General features: G+C 39.3%; 1 long non-coding RNA gene across 4 annotated transcripts in view; it reads right to left on the bottom strand.

The window, feature by feature from the left end:
• LOC122811839 overlaps positions 1–17,497 on the bottom strand; it is a 799,357-nt gene that overhangs the window by 146,111 nt on the left and 635,749 nt on the right. The window contains exon 6 of one of the 4 annotated variants that reach the window (XR_006366299.1): positions 12,201–15,540. The exons of the other annotated variants lie outside the window; for them this stretch is intronic. This is a non-coding gene — a long non-coding RNA (uncharacterized LOC122811839). Of the gene's footprint in view, positions 1–12,200; positions 15,541–17,497 lie in introns of those variants that run through there. 4 annotated transcript variants of the gene reach the window in all.

Here is a 17,497-nt window from a genome sequence, read left to right as displayed (position 1 = left end):
AGAGCATTGTATTTCATAACTTCCTTTTTTCTGTAGTGCATTTTCACTGTCTTGAGCCACTGAGATGAATTCCAAATGTACTACATTATAAGGACACATATATGCCATAAGTTGCATGGTATATTTGACTAAATGTATTTTCTGCCACTTTCATTTTTTTGTCTTATAAGGTGTCAGGAATACACACATGCATCCCTGTTAAACGGGTTTATATTACAAGCTCGAAAGCTTAAAAGAGTGAACTGTTTTATCGAACTGTAAACATCAAAACCACTAAATAGCGAAAACACGGATCAGCAATTTTTTCCCTAGGGGAAAAAAATCTCTGCTACGCAAAGAAACAAAACAAGATAAAAAACAAATGTCAACACCCCCACCACACACACACTTAAATATACCAACTCCCAAATCGCACCACAGTGAAGGAACTGGCACAGTCCTGAAAACGGCCCAGCGATTTTTTTTTCCCTGGGAAAAAAATTGCTGCGCCGTGTTTTCACTATTTAGTGGTTTTGATGTTTACAGCTTGATAAAAGAGTGTTTGCTCTTTTAAGCTTTCGAGCTTGTGATATAGACCCTGTTAAACAGTGGTTGATTTTTTTTTTTTTTTTTTTGTTTTTACATTTTTGGGGAAAGTGGATGTTTTCACTTTGTACATACACATGCTTTGTTTTTCCACTTATCAGAGAATCTAACAGCTGTACCCTTTTTATGTATTTATTTATTTATTAATTGTTTATTATTGCTTGATGACCAAACTTTGCATTGTGAATGCTGTTGGATTTATAAAGGGTGCAGTGGTTGTTGCGTCCGATTAGAATGTACATTTTTTCATGTTAATTATGTTTCACTTTCTTCCTGTGTTTTCCAAAAATACATAGCATACTCTTGAGTCACTGAAGCAAATAAGGTTTTAGATTTTGAACTGTATACTGAAGTCAGTGCCACTAATGTCAATTAACATAATAAGCTTGACTTGTAATTATTTCTTTTATCAGTATGTGGTCAAATATTATAAGGCCCATGAAAGTCCAAGTGTTTGCTGTAGTGATAGCAGAACAATGATGAGTAAATCTAATTATACACAACATTCAACCTGGCTTCAAATCATATATATATTTTTCAGCAAAATAAACACAACTAGGTAGTGTTTTTTTATTCTAAACATAGCATAACCTCTTTAAACTGGTCAAACGATGACTTTTAAAGATTCAAAAGGCATCACCTGATGGTGGCTCCACTAATCGCATTTATAAATCACAATACTCTCTAAGGTCCCAAGTGAACAGAAAGAAAGCAAGAAGCACACATTTAGCATTATACACAGAGAGAGGATAAAAATATATTAATAAATGTTCAATAAAAGAGGTGAAAGTTTAGCCTGTCTAAGTAAGTTGCATTAAGTCTGGAGCATAAGTACTAATTGGTTGTGGATACCATTTACTGAATTTGTCCTGTTTGTTCTTGGCGAAAAAGCCTGCTGTGCACATTTTACTGCTTATCCTACAAATAATTCAGTTTGGTTTAGGTCAGAATGTATTTGTCTTTTTCTAGTTTTTAAATAAGCATGCTGTACTAAGCATTATAGCTGCATAATGTGTCTCTAATACTTAGCACAGTTCGATAGTATACAAAGTGAGATTGTACTGCATTTAGTGCAATGACTATGCTCCAGTAAATGGAAAAAAAAAATAAACCTGTAAACTGCTTTGTTGCATGAGACCCAGTCATAACAGTGATTAGAGGGTATGTAACAATTGTTACACACTTCACTAAGTGCTGTTACAATTGGGTATTGAGATAAACTGTCTAGAGTATTTTGCTCTGCCACTAAGGATTACAGTCAGTCAAAAATGCCATGCTCCAATGGCATAGAGGGATAAAGTCCTGATTATGACCCAAGTGACTCAGGTTCAATTAGCAGCTTAGGCAACTGTCAGAAGTGGCAGGGAGGGATGGGCAGACTTGTAGTCATATACTGTGTTGATGCTGAGTGGAGGCTGGAAAAGGTACGTTGGTAGACATGCCTAAAGAGCACTACAGAGTGGAGACATGTTTGAGCTTCTGCAGAGTAGGGGAGGTGCACCACATCTCCATTGTATGCCTGCCCCAAGTATACCACTAGCTCCGAAAAGGGAAAGTGCGTCAAAGGTTAGGTCATAAGTAAAAATACCCCTCTTCCCAGATGGATGCACAGATGGGGCTGAGCCCACAGATGCCTAGTTCCATGACCAGCCCCAACAACAGTAAAGTCCAAGGGGGTAAGGAAGAAGGCAGGTAGACAGCATGGACAGGTACTGGGGTGCCAAGCTGGTACCATAAAGGACAGTGGATGGAACCAAAAACTGCCAGCAAAACAGTTTCACTCTTCTTATTGTTCAGAAAATGCATATCAATACAAAACCTTTTGTTCCATTAACTTTTTAAGTTAATTAGTGCAATATTTAAAAAAATGGCCATGATTTGCTTCCTTCACCCCCCTTCTTAAAACAATAAGCTGATACATGTTCTCCTGTCTGTACGACAGTGCTCACTAAGTGCTTTACTGGCTTTCAAACCCTGTAAAACACTTTGTGTTTTAATTTTTCTGTAACTTGTAATACATAGCATTGCAAAGAATTATGAGCAAGCCTCCGATTATAATCTTTATGTGTCCTCGACATGGATGCCAAGATTCATCTCAGGAGTGATCTCTTGACATCCATGTCTCGAAAACATAACAGTCTGTTTATGACTGGAGACTTGATCACAATCCTCTACATTCAGAAATGCCACAGATTTCCCTTTAAAATGCCAAACCATACAGCTCTTTTTAAAAATATGCAAATCTTAAAACATGGATTATAACTGAGGGTTCTGTATTCCCTGGCATAACTTTCAGATTTGCTACTTGTGTACCTTCAGTAAATGCCTGAATCCATTTTCTTGGTGTGTGTTCTTGTGTGTATATGCAAGTCTGTGTACATAAACATGTGTGCACTTACCTATATTAGTACTAGTCATGGAAAATTATATGCAGTACTTAGAACAGATATAGTTAGAAACAGAAGGAAGAATGGTGGCACCGCATATCTGAAATGTTCTGGAATAAAGCACAGCATATTTCGGAATAGCATGAGACAATGGGAAAAACATGGACCAAGAAAGATTTGCTTAAGTGGAAGGATTACTTGAGATTTAGAATCATTCTGTTAGCAAGGGACCCTTAGTTCTGCATCCTGTAATGTGGCATTATAAAACATATGGTGCATCTCATTTTAGGGTGGCTGGCACAAAATCACTACTACTGTTTCAAGTGACGTCATGTGTTAGTTTTATGCAACCTTTACATCCACTTGACTGACAATGGTCAGCATTTCACTCTAACAGTGTGAAGCAGAAATCAACTTGAGTCTGCCTGTGGAAAAAGAAAAAAAAAAACATGGCCTACTGTATACTTCATTAAGTGATATGAGATACAGAAAAGAGGATTCCTGGGCCATGAAAATAATTACCATACTGTACTGTGTACTAACCTCACAGAGACCATGAGCTTACCTGGCTGTATACAGCATTTTTTTTTTCAAACACTTTTTTTTGCTAAGTTAGATGACCCACTTTTATCTCATTAGATGTCACTTATCACGAATCTACAAAAACTGCAGGCATTGCAATCCATAATGCTTATTCTATTTTAGGGGTTGATACCTATGCCCTTTCCCACCATTTGCTAGCAGTTATGACATCAGGCAGGCAGCTGTTACAACCACTCTTCAAGAGACTTGCCCTCACAAAACAATCTCCTCCATACATTTGGGCCTAAGAGACCATCTGAGCCTTTAAGCTAAGCCTTTCTGGTTGCGTGCCATTTTGAACATCTGTTATGTCTGATAAAAAAATTCCCCATGCTCCTTTGTACATCATAATGCGTAAATGTAGTAGAAAAGAACTTGGCAGTCCACTCCATGAAAGCCAGGTAAAACCTGATCAAGTCTCACTCTAGGGCTACAATGTGGGGCAGTTTGACAACCACATCTGTGACTCATAATAGTCTGCAGTTTGAAAGAAAATTAAGGAATTTCACATATTTCATTTGTAATGGAAAATATTATGCAATTTTTATTTATTCAGTCACCTGCATCATAAAAGATTTTGGTATAAATACATAAATATTTTTAAAACATAACACAGAAGCCTGTGATGAGCAAATAGAGCCCCATAAGGTTTACTTTGTGGTGCAAAACAAGACTTTGACCCCTTCTATCTTTCAAAGCAGCATTTTGACAGAAAGCATAGTGAAACAATCCTCCCCCTACCCCTGAATGAGTGGACCTATATTATTTGACAGAATAACAAACAGAAGTATACCAGATGAATGAAGGTTGAGCTAGCACAAAATACAATCCAACAGATAAAAGCAAGCTTGACCACCATGGCTGACACGTATAAAATGTTAATAGAAACACAATAGAAAAACCAAACAAACAAGTAAAAGGTAAGTGCTTTCATAGCTGGAGGCTGCTTCTTCAGACCATACTACTCCATACAGACTGTAGCACTTTTAAAAGTACAAGTTATCCAATCAGAAAAAAACAAATAGGTCACATGACTACTCAGGAAGTGATAGACCAAAACTATTCATATGACCATTCTAAAAAATTATAAAAATCAATGCCTTAAAGGGACAGTCTCAGGGATTTTATGTTTTGATTCAGCCTTTGTTTACATTTCAGGTTTTACCTTTCTGAGCATGCTTACCTTTGGCCGAGGGGGTGGGGGAAGAGTGCCTGAAGAAAGTTTCAAAGGCGTTAGCCAAATTCCATCTTAAATTGCAGTTGTACTGACAACAGCTCTTCCTGTGAGCCATTCATTAGTTTAATCTGTGCTTTTTACCCATTGAGAAAAGTAGCCTTTCAGGCATTTTATGACCTGACTGCTGCTGCTACTCTAGAAAGCACATCAGTAATGCAAGGCTTTTAAAACATTAATAAACAGAGTTTTTTGTTTCTTTGATTTCATATTTTATTCTGTGCTGATTGTGAATCTTGGCCATCTACAACAATTTTATGACATGGCTTCTACTTATACAAGGCATTTGAGTCAGGCAAACAGTAGTGGAAACAGTATTTCCCTTTCTTTCATGTTTTTTTTTTCATTTTTTAATAGGTTCATAGGTTGGTACTAGGCTATCGGCCCTAGGGCCTATGCAAGCCTAGCCATAACAATTCCCTGTATATTTCTTCCCACAATATTTACTTCTCCAGGCCCCTGTCTAGCAGAGCGGCTGACATGATCCCCGGGGTGAATTTCCTATCTCCCATCCAATCATCAAGGCTCCTTTTGAAGAGGGCCAAAGAGGCACTCTGCTTGATATGTATGGACAGTCTATAGCCTGGTGCACTTTCGGAAAAACAGAGTCGCAAAATTTCATTTCGGAGGAATGTAATTTCGGTGACTTGAGGTAAACCTATATATATATATATATATATATATATATATATATATATATATATATATACATAGTTTCTGTCTGTAAAGTTCACGTGCTCTTTTTTCTTGTTTGTCAGCCTGTCAGCTGTTTTGCTTGCAAAACTGTGGTACAGTGAGATCTGAGAAGTTGCCCTGTCTTCACTGTTGTGCAATCTTGGAGTTGGTATATATAATTAGCAGGAAGTGCAGGGGAGGTTATGGGTATAGGTGGGCTTGTTCCCCAGCAAATATGTGTTTTTTGTTTTGTTTCTTTTCCTCAGATCTCTTCAGATTCATTCTGAAAAGACTGCTGTTCTTTGCATTTGGTCTTAAAAGTATTTTGATGTTTGATGATACAATCACACACACACACACACACACACACACACACACACACACTAAAAAATATATATGTACAGAGTGTTACATATCTGGGTCTACTACTTATTTTTAATGCACATTTAAGCGAATGTTACTTGAGCGACTCCACTTGTGTGAAGCTGCATATTGTCAAAAGTGCACTTCACCGGAAGATAAATGTTCGAAAGTGTCAGCAATTTGTTTTGATGAAATTGTCGCTTTAAGTGTATCTAACTTTTGACATTGTTGCAGTTTTCAGGAAGTGTCGGATGTTACGGTACTGTCAGCAGTGTTTTGTGTATGTTAAAATATTTTTACATGTAATGTAAGTTTTTAATGGAGATTGCACTACAGTCAGGGTAGTGAAATCTACCCTTGCTGTCACTGTTGTGTGATCTCAGAGTTGGTATATATAAGTTGCAGGGGGTGTGGGGGGCGCAGGGGGGCCTTATCAAATTTGCTATGCATTGTCTGTAATCGTACCATGTTCCTCAGGCCTGGAAATCTTTACCTGAATCCAACAGTTCAGTACCCCCCTCCCCCATCTTTTAAAACCATTCTGAAAGATTTCCTTGCCAAAAGCTGGCTTTGTTCAACACCAGAATAAACTTTATCCCTAAATTTGAACAAATACCTACGCATACCTTACACCTCATTACTCTCTCTTCTTCACTCACTTCCTTACTTCTCCCAACTTTCTCCCCTGATTTTCTGCCTAAATACACCATAACTTTGCTTTTCACTCACTTCATATTGAGGTTCCTGTTTGTATTATACTAACATACCTTTAATTTCTCTGTAAATTGGCTAAATGTCTCTAACTATTAAATCATTGTTGCATAACTTGTATCTGTTCCTAACCAATGCTTTCATATTATGTCTAATTTGAATAATCATTTAAATTGTAGATGTTGTTGTATTATTTTTTAAGATTGTAAAATTATTGTTCTTAAAATGTTTTACAGTACTTTACAGGTTCATAGGTAGGTGCTAGCCTATTGGCCTTAGGGCCTATACAAGCCCAGCCAAAAAGGTACCCTGGCTTTTGCCATCCAAGAAAATTATTTTCCTGTGCCACTGTCAAGCAGAGCCATAGAAGTGAATTTCCTATTTCCCATCCAATCATCAAGATTTTTCTTGAAGACTACTAATGAGGAGCTTTGTTTGATATAGATAGGTAGTTTATTCCAGAGTACGGGAAGTCTCTGGGACAGGAATCCATCCCTCCGGCATGTTCTGTTTATTGTAGTGACAAGGTTTAGATCCCTACAGCGTGTAGCTCAGAGGGATTGGGACTTCCTTAAGGGGAGCATGTCCAACAGCTCTAGGTTTGACATAGCTTGTTAGGCAGAGATCACCTCTGAGTGGGCGATATGTGACAAAGTAAAGCTGGAGTTTTTTGAGACGGTCTGCGTAGGGCATCTGTTTGAGGCCGATAATCCTCTTTATGAAGTATTTCTGCGGCCTTTCCAATTGTTGTAGATGTCTTGTGAGGAACATACCAAAAGGGGCATTGTACTCTATAATGGGTCTAATGAGTGATGAGTAGAGGGGAACACTGACCTCTTTTTTCTGGATGAGAAACCTTTTGTGATGAGGTGTGCCATGTAGAAGGATTTCCTGACTACTGTGTCGATGTGATTATCAAAGGAGAGACTACTGTCCACCTGTGTCCCAAGGTCTCTTATCACACTTTAGGAGTTAAGTATACTACCGCCTATGTTGTAGTTCATGGGTACAGAGTTTTTACCAAAGGGGATGACAATTCACTTTTTGGCATTGAGCTTGAGGCCATGACTTTGACACCAGGCATCTGTCTCAGTGAGGCTCTTTTGTAGGATGTCCACATCATTAGGAGTTTCAGTTATGGCTCCTAGTTTGCAGTCATCTGCGAACTTCATTAGCCAAAGACCTTCTGTGTTAGCCTGTACTTTAGAGAAGTAGATACCAAACAGGAGAGGACCCAGGACTGAACCCTGTGGTACTCCACTTGTCACTGGTCTGAAGTCGGATTTGGAGTCTGCTACTTTCACAGTGTGGGTTTTGTCAGTGAGCCAGTTGGCAACCCATTTTGTGACACAGGGATTTATACCTAGTTTAGTGAGTTTATCTATAATTCCAGAGTGGGGGATGGTGTCTAACGCCTTGGCAAGATCTAAATAGGCTGTGTGAACCACCTTATCCTTGTCTACGGCTTTGGTGACTGCCTCAAAAATGTCTATCAGGTTTAGGAGACATGATCTGCCTTTTACAAACCCGAACTGGGTGGGGTCCAGAGTTTGGAGATTACCAATGTCTTTGTTTATAAGTTCCATGATGATACGTTCCATGGCCTTGCAGACCAGGCTCGTCAGGTTAATGGGGCGGTAGTTCCCGGGGTCTTTGGTGGCTCCCCCCTTGTGGAGTGGGATAACTGTTGCTGTGTGCCATTCAGCAGGCACAAAGCCTGAGGTGAGGCTATGATTGAACATGGTACTTAGGTGGGGTGCCAGTTCGTGTAGAACGCAGCCTGTGATGTTGTCTGGTCTCATGGATGCTGTGTTTTTGGCTTTGGAGACTGTGTTTTTTACCTGTGCAGCCATGATTACAAGAACTTTGCATTGTTCCAGTATACAGATGGGCTCTTTAGGGGGCGAAAGGGGGGTAAAGTTAGCACTGAACCTATCTGCAGGATGTTGGCAATATCAGTTGGATCTGTATATTTAGTGCCATTGTGCTGTAACTCAGAGCAGATCTGAGTGTTGCCATTGAGATTCTTGACATAGCTATAGAATGCTTTGTGGTTGTCTTTAGAATCGGTGGCGATTATGTTTTCATAACTAGCTTTGGAGGAGTTTATCAGGGAACACAGCTTCTTACTGAGGCTGACCAGGGAGCTCCTCCACTCACAGGATTTTACTCTCTTTTGCAATAGTTTCTTCCTTCTGTTGTACAGTTTGTTTATAGCAGGGGACCACCAGATTGGCTTCCTTTTTTTGGAGGATAACGTCTTGGTTCTGTTTGGGATAGCACAATCCATGTACTCATGTAAGTGCTTATAAAGTGCAATTGTGTAGGATTCAGTAGTTGTAACTGTATTGTCCATCTGCAGGGGTGTCCTGAAGTTCATCATTTCTGTCTTAAGAAGCATGAAGTTGGCTTTGGAGAATTTTTTTACTGTGGTTTCCTAATGGGAGGGTGGGGGCAGGAAGTGGATATCTGGGGTAACTAGCTTATGGTCGGATTGGACCAATGAGGTGTTGACTTCAGGTGTGGAACACCGGTCACTCATGTTGGTAATGACTAGATCTAGGATATTGTTGCCCCTGGTGGGGGTGTGGATAAGTTGATCCAGGGCATTGGAGTTTATGAATTCCAGAAAGCGTTGAGCAAAGGAGTTGGTACATGAGTAGTTTTCCCAGTTAATGGTGGGGTAGTTGAAGTCGCCCATTATTAGGGTGTTTGGTTGAACCCTAATATTTTCCAGTACATCAAGAATAGATGATTGGGAATCCTGGGGCATGGTGGGGGATCTGTAGCAAGCTACAATTTGGATTGCAGTTTTGCCCAGAGTTAGTTGCACTTGGATAACCTCGGATGCATTATGCTGAGCAATTAGCCTAGAGGTGTGGATATCCTTAATGAATATGGACACACCTCCACCTTTGGTGTTCTGGTCCAGGTTACATGGCCGAAAAGTATGGTATGAGTTATAGCCTGGTAGTGCAGGGGTGCTCTCTGGAGCCTTGAACCAGGTCTCAGTCACTGCACAGATATCGATGTTCGCCATTTTAAAGAGTGCCTCGAGTGTGTGTATTTTGAGATTTAGACTTCTAGCATTGAGTAGCATCACCCTCAGTTTTTGCTTGCCTGTTCCTGTTACGGTGGTGAATTTGTCATTTGAACCTTGCCTAAAAAAGTCACTATAGGGGTGGCAAGAACCTTAGCTAGTATCCGGAATCCCAGGGGTGACAGGTGCAGGCCATCTCTGGTAAAGCATCGTGGTCTGTTGACCATGTCATCCCAGGCAGACAGATACTAGATCCCTTTAGAATAACACCAGAAGTTCAGCCAATTGTTGAAGTCAATCATTTTGTCCTTGTACTGTGGTATCATTCTGGGTGATGGCAGAATGCTACTCAGGGCTAGGGCATACCTGCCTGGGCTACAAGATCGGAGAGCTCTTCCATGTCTCTTTTCATGTAGTCCAGGAAGGTACATCTCAGGTCGTTCACACCAACATGGACAATGACAGAGTCATAGTTGTACTTGTTGTGCAGTGACCTGAGTGTGTGGGTTATGTGGTGGATCCTGGCATCTGACAGGCAGCTGACAGTAACCTTCTCCTTGTTTAGCCTGGTGAGTGGGACATCAGTGTGCCTGACTATAGCGTCATCTATGACTAGTGTGTTGGGTACGTTGTTTTGCCTTATTGGCTGTGGTTGAGTGGCACACTGAGTCTGCAGGCTGTGTGTCATTTGGGTTGTGTTGGGGGTGGAGGTTGCTTGCTTTTCTGCTTTGGAGGTCTCTGTTGCTTGAGCAGATTATTATTGAGAGCCTCTGAGAATGTTTTCTTGTTTCTATGTGTGAATTTTGGTGGTGTAGATTTAGTGAGATTATGTGATGAGTGTGGTGTGGTGCAAGTGTTTACCTTCTCCTCTTGACTGTCAAGTTCAGTCTTGGTTGGAGAGAGCTTTACTTCCAGTTTGGCTAGATAAGTGCATCTCTCACAGGTTGTAGTGTTGGGTGGTAGGAGGAGAGGGTTGTCTGTGTACATGAGGCAATTTCTACATTACCCCAAGATGTCCAGATTCATCAGATAGACAGGAGAGAAACACTGGGAGCTGACCCTTGGACATGCCTGAATAAAAAAGTATTTTCCTCTAGATAAGTGAGGAAAGTGAGTACAAGAGCTGTTTTTCAAGTGAGGAAGGTAAGTACCAAAACTGTTTTCCTCTAGGTAATGAGGATGGTTGAGTGCTGTAGTAATTAGTAGGTTATTTAGTGCTTACAACAAGTTCTGAACAAGTGTTGATCACGAATAAGCAAATTCAAGTGCTAAAACTAAGAATCTGTATATGGACTAAACTAGTTATAGGAAAGGGGGAAACAAGTGCAAATGCGGGCTTTTAAATCAGAAAGTTGAGAGAGATGGAAAAAATGCCCAAATGACCAATAACTACAATTTCTGGTCCAGAACCACTCCTTATGTGGTAGATAGTTTACCTAGTTCTTACCACTCCCACTGATAAGCTAGAAGGCTTCCCTCCAACACAGAAAGCTTGGGGGGCTCAGAAGCTTATATACAGTACTGGATACAGCAAATCTGAATCTGGACTACACTAGTTACAGGAAAGGTAGAAAACAGGCTTAGATTTTTTTTTATATGTACAGAAAAGTAGCTAAAACAGCAGTAAAAACAACTGAAATGCAGTGCAAGCTAGCACACTTGAGTAAGTAGCAATGTTAGACCAAACAGTTTAAAAACATGGAATTAAATTAAAAATGACTAAAAACAAGTGCAGAAGGAGTCTATTAGGCAGAATGAGGTAAAGAGATGGAACTGGGGGGAGTGTCCCAGATCAAATATACAGTGGGGGCGGGCAACTCCAAAAGCCTCCAAATTTAAACAAGACAGGAATAGGGAAGGTGGGTAGGAGAAAACCAACACCTTCAGCAGAGATCTGAAAAACTATACAGTGAAGCAGAAATAACAGTGCACAACTCTGAAGTCAGCCAGCAATGATATAAAATTAGTCAAGCAACAATTAACAGTACACAACTCTGAAGTGCCAGAAAAATATTCTTAGCTCTATATATCTCCAGATAGTTTGAAGAGCACTCTGTCAGGACACAGGAAGGCTCCAGCAATTATATGCCTATGATATGACTTTGGAGCTTTTCTCCATGGGCTTCTGCAAAAAATGGGCTCCTACACAGTCAGACTTTCCCAGTAAGCAAATGTCAATAAATAAATTAATAAATATAGATAGACAGATAGATGGATAGATAGATAGATAGATAGATAGATAGATAGATAGATAGATAGATAGATAGATAGATGACAAGCAGATATAGATACAGCATTAAGTCAAAAATGCAGACACAAAACATATAGATATCAAAAGACTAATAGTTCAAAATGTTAACACAACACAATCAAAATAAAGACTAAAACCACTCAAACCCACAGGAAATAAATCACAAAAAGATGTTGAGACGTATGCCTGATCTAATAAGTGATGACCAATATAATACCCCCCTTCTACAACAAATATACATTTGCTTAAAAAAAATCATACACAAAACCTACATCTCTGTGTCAACCAAAATGTTAAGCTAAATTCCATATTACAATTCATTTTATTTCCATTTGTTTACACATCGCTTATTTTCTTTATTTTTTATCTTTTATCATTTTAATACATGTTGTGGCACAGCAAATCTGAGTTAATCTTGCTTTCTTATTATAATCTTGCTAAGTAAGTCCTGATGGCATTAGGCATTCATTTTCCTAATTTAGAGTAGCCTTGCTGTGTTCGTAACTCCTTAGACTAACAGCCTTAAATGCAATTCCACCCAAATTATGATAGGATTACCCTAACCATATAATGTTAGAATTATGTAATACAGGAAACATCTTTTTATTGATAACTCTGTTTTTATTCACATTAATTGTTACTTCACAATGCTAACTGAAAACATGTACATGAGCTAATATCATAAGCAGAATCAGACCAGAACAGCAGATTTTTTTCTGTTAATAGCTGGTTGGACTGCCCATGGAGAAATACATGCTATGCGTGGGCATCTGATGTCAGGAGAGTAACATGACTCAACAACACAAGGTTTGTCAAAGTTGGATTCCTTCAGGCTTCCTTGCTAGGGATTTAGTTTTCAGAGAATCTAATTTCTAGATCAGCTTCAGACTTCAGTATTTATCACAAGTTGCAGCAGTCTCTTAATAATCTGGACTGAGTGTAAGTACATTTGTAGATGCCAAGTGCAGGAACATCTCGAGTTTCTGGCGTTTCAAGTAGAACAAGTTTTTTTGTGGACTGTACTCCCATGCCACTAGCATCAGAATAATCTGTGACTGGTAAAAGGTGCAACTCTCCTGAATTATAGCAGGATCATTTTCCAATATTATGAGTTAGAATGGAAACAGAATCAGACCTGGCAGAAGGTATTAGAAGCCATATATAATAAGGGATACAACAGCTCTATATTCCAGAACACAGGACATCCACAGACTATATCTACTGTTATCCAAATATATGGAATTTTGGAAATATGATGGAAACCATGGCATTATAATGACCTCCTAGTCCATCACAATTGATCACATGGAATACAGTGGTAAACCCCATCATAAGTAAAATACTGTGTGGAATGATCTAGGTGGCATCTTTAGGAAAAATGATACTGTCTTTGTTCTAAAAGTATGTTATATTTAGAGTCTCTGTTCTACATGTATGTTATATTTAGAGTCTTTGTTCTACAAGTATGTTATATTTGGAGTCTTTGTTCTACAAGTATGTTATATTTAAAGTCTTTGTTCTACAAGTATGTTATATTTAATCTTTGTTCTAAAAGTATGTTATATTTGGAGTCTTTGTTCTACAAGTATATTATATTTAGAGTCTTTGTTCTACATACATGTTATATTTAGTCTTTGTTCTACAAGTATGTTATATTGGAGTTCTACTGCACATGTAGAGTAATAGTAACTTTGAAGCAATGTTTATTGAATGACATCACATCACATGAGATTAGTGCAGCCTGAAGGACATTATCTGTCCAGCTATTCTACCCATATGCATTGGTAGCACCTCTTGTTGTTGCCATACTTTTACCTTGTTGTTTTTCCAGACCTCCCACACCCTCCAGAATTAATTTATTGTTTTACTTTCCATCATCTTTTCTGGTAGCCCAATCCATGTTTCCACCACCTTTTCTGTAAACTAATACTTCTTTATGTCAAGACTGAAACTAGCTCCTTAAATGTGTAGTTGATAAAGCCCAACCTGCCTCATATACAGGTCCTTTCTCCTAAATTCTGTTTCTCCACAGAATCATTTTTTGATCTTATACATCCTTACCATGTCTCCATTTCTTCTACTTTCTGGTGTGTACAGTTTGTTTCCACAACCTTTCTATGCAGTTTTTCCCCATCATTTTCTTTATTGTCCATGTTGCCTTCTTCCAAACTCTTTCTAACAGAGCTATTTACTCTTACCTGTGAACTATTGAACTACATACAATACGTCAGCTGAAGCCCCACTACAGTCTTACTGACTATTAAAACATCTTTAACGTTGGTGTTATTCACTGATGATGCAATTCAGCATATGCTACCCTGTCTGCTGCTTGTTCTCAGGGCACTTCGTGACCGAACAGCATGGACATTTTTAGAACTACTACTTCTTAGTCAGTTTCTCAGCTTCTTCTCTTCCCACAGGTTATTGTGATGGAACTGCTCCACCTTACATTTGCTTCCATTAAACCCTAGCTGCCAATGTCTCTCCATTTTGCTAACATTTGCATATGTCTTGACAGGCTCACCTCTCTGTTTTTAACCGCTGCTCCTATTTTTCCTGTTTTCATTTCCTACTTTTATGTCTAAGATAAGCACACTGAGAACATCTCATCGATTACCATTTTATCCAAAAATGGAGAGCCCATCCCCACCACTTCCATCATCCTACCATTACGAACGTTTTCCATCCATTTCATTAATTTTTCCCCAGTAGGGAGCCATTGTGGTTTGTTCAGTAGTCTTCTGTGTGACACTAGATCTAAGAACTTTCTGAAATAAAAAAAGCCTAGAGCAGCTCAATTTTCTCTCTCCCAATCCAAGGTAATCCAATCATAGATATGAAACACATTCAAACAGCAGCATCTTTTGGAAGTTAAGCCATGATAATTAGTATCCTGGAGTCTATTTAACTTCAGGCATGCCAGCAGTCTCTTCCTCAGAACTTTATCCACCACATTACACATTCCTGTGGTCAGATTGATTGTCCACAATTTTCTGGTTCATTCTTACAAACTGGAGTTACCATGAGCTTTGTCAAATACTCTATGAATTTCTCACTGACTAACAACCTGCTGAATTTCTTTGTTAGTGGACTCACCAAAACTGCATAGATTTTTAAATATTTTAGAGGACATCCAGTCTGGTCTATGATACCTGCACTCTCTTAGATTTACTTTTCTCCATATTTGAGTCCTTTCTGGCTCTTGGCTCTATTTGGTAGACCTATCTCTGCTGCAATCCATATACTCTTTCTGTTTTCCAGTTCATCCACCCTACCATTTGCTCTCCAGTTCTCCTGTCCTCCTTCCCATTTCACTATCTTACTGTTGTCTTCTTTCCTATGAGTTTTGGTATGCTGGCCTACTCTCCATCTGCAGCCATAGTGTAGTATAGCCACTCTTTGGAAAAGGTGACAGTATTTGTTTGCCGTTTCCTTAGGTGTGAGTCCTTGAAACATAGGTAGTTGCATTAGTGCACACAGTCCCAAGAGCATGCTGACATTATCTGCTTGTCCTGTGCATCTGACTCTACATTTCTCTCAGGATTTCACAACTTGCCTCATTGTGCAGAACAACAGATAAATGTGTGTGCTGTGTGTACAGTTATACAGGTTAGGTTATTCCTGCTTGCATGTGTTAGATCTTAATCTGATGGTGCATTTCAGCATCATAGGATGTTCTGATGGCAGGGACATTGGATGGCAGACGCTCCTCCTGAAAATGGAAAGAAAAAGAAGACATATCTAGGTGAAACAATACCAGGATCACTGCTGCATAGCAGACAGGAAAAGCACCACATAACTCTTAAAAATGAAAAAATAAATAAATAAACCTTGCAGTTCACACAGCCGGAAAAGTTACAAGGGAAAGATGTAAAAAAGCAAGCTATCAGCTTTCTTGATGTGAACAAATATAAAATGAACGAAGCCAAACTATCAATCCAGAAATTACTGGAGACAATGACCCACCTCACAGTCTGCACCTATACAGGAAGTGTCTACTTAGGAACACAACTACAAACTGCAGCAATCACAGTAGCTGCCATTGAACAGAGCACTTAAACCTGCATTCTGTAGTTTCATTAGTACCACATCATCCCCCAGACAGGGACAGTAGAAGATTAAGGAATATACAGAATGGCTGTGGGAATCTCTGAAGTTGTAATGGACACAAACAGCTCCAGCAAATTGTTTACAGAGGTACATGCATCATGTAAGACATGACATGCATGTACGTATTGTGCAGCTGTTTCTTGGTAAATTACAAAGTTATGCATAAGTTCAATGGGGAAGCACAGGACCTAACTAATCCTCCATATGGCTGAACTCTGTGAAGAATAACTAACTCCATATCAGAAGTGTGAGACCCAATACTGAGAGTCCAGACACTGAACATTAAAGTGCCATTCCAAAAGAAAACAGCAGCTTGTAAATCTCACTCTTACATTTTTAAAGGGTCCTAACAAAGAGTGTTAACCTCTGTACTCAATGCAGAGAGCTGCACCCTTCATCAACCTGTTACTTATATATATATATTGACTCTAATGTCTCAGACTATGAAAAATGTTTCCATATCTCAGTCTCAGAATAAATATACATTCCCCATAATTGCACATGAGTGTTGGTGTTTACAATTATTGTCCTCAGACTTTCAGTGGGCATGCAGGGCAACAGTGTCATGGCATACCAGATGAATTTTTTTGGTCTGGTACTGTGACTCTGGTTTTATCACTGCATCCTGCTGGCCTGCATCCTTGACCCTGGCATATGCTGGCACAAATCCGAGCATAATAAGGTACAAGCTGTATGCTAAAGTAACGACAGATGACCTGCTAGGAACAGTGAAGTGTATGTCTTCAGAAATGACTATGGACTTATATAAGGAAGATACATTTTGTTCAAAGCTCTAGCAGTGCAGTTTGGCATGCTGTGCTGTATGGAATTGCCAAACAAATCAATAGCTTACAAGCTGTCTTTACCAGGATGCTTGTAAACAAACATCCTTTCTTTTTGTAAATGTTGTAAAAATCATTACTTAGCAATTTAAGAACTCATTGCTACCATTAAAATAAAAGAGGAGTTTGACAGTTTTCAGTCTATCATGATAATGATAGCTTTTAAAATGTCAGCATGTTCACAACCCCCTGATGGTTGACTCCCAGATCAGGTTACCCCACTACTCTGCCCTCCTATGGCTCTGATTTCTTCTGCATGTGAGTTCAGGCCATACAGCCAAGCAGCAGCAGTCATGTAGCATCACAGTATGTTTACTGTTATGGTGAACCCAAAACTGCACTGTGTAATGATGCCATAGTAGGACAGCATGAAAACAGCCTACTCTCTACTTCCTACCCCCTTGCTTTGTTACAGCTGTTAAATGCATACATCTGATCACACCCGAGGATCCATGTGGAATGTTAGCTGTGGCAATGCAACACCAAGATGTAGACATGCTTTGTCCTCAGTGTATGTGGCTTGTATAGGGTACATGTTTGTGAAATATGGTTTTGCACTCAGGCATTGCTTGCATTTGTCATTAACATGCCCCATAGTCTTTGCTCATAGATATATCTGCATGCTTACAGTCACATAAGATCTCACATATGTCATGATGGCAGTTTATCCTGTGCACCATCATCCCCACAGTGGTGCCAGGAGATGAATTCTGACAA

Source organism: Protopterus annectens, chromosome 9.part0 (genome assembly GCF_019279795.1).
Source record: "Protopterus annectens isolate FY-2018-M chromosome 9.part0, PAN1.0, whole genome shotgun sequence".
NCBI lineage: Eukaryota > Metazoa > Chordata > Ceratodontiformes > Protopteridae > Protopterus > Protopterus annectens.
The sequence above is the reverse complement of the archived record's forward strand: the minus strand, read 5'-3'. Positions and strand labels throughout refer to the sequence as shown.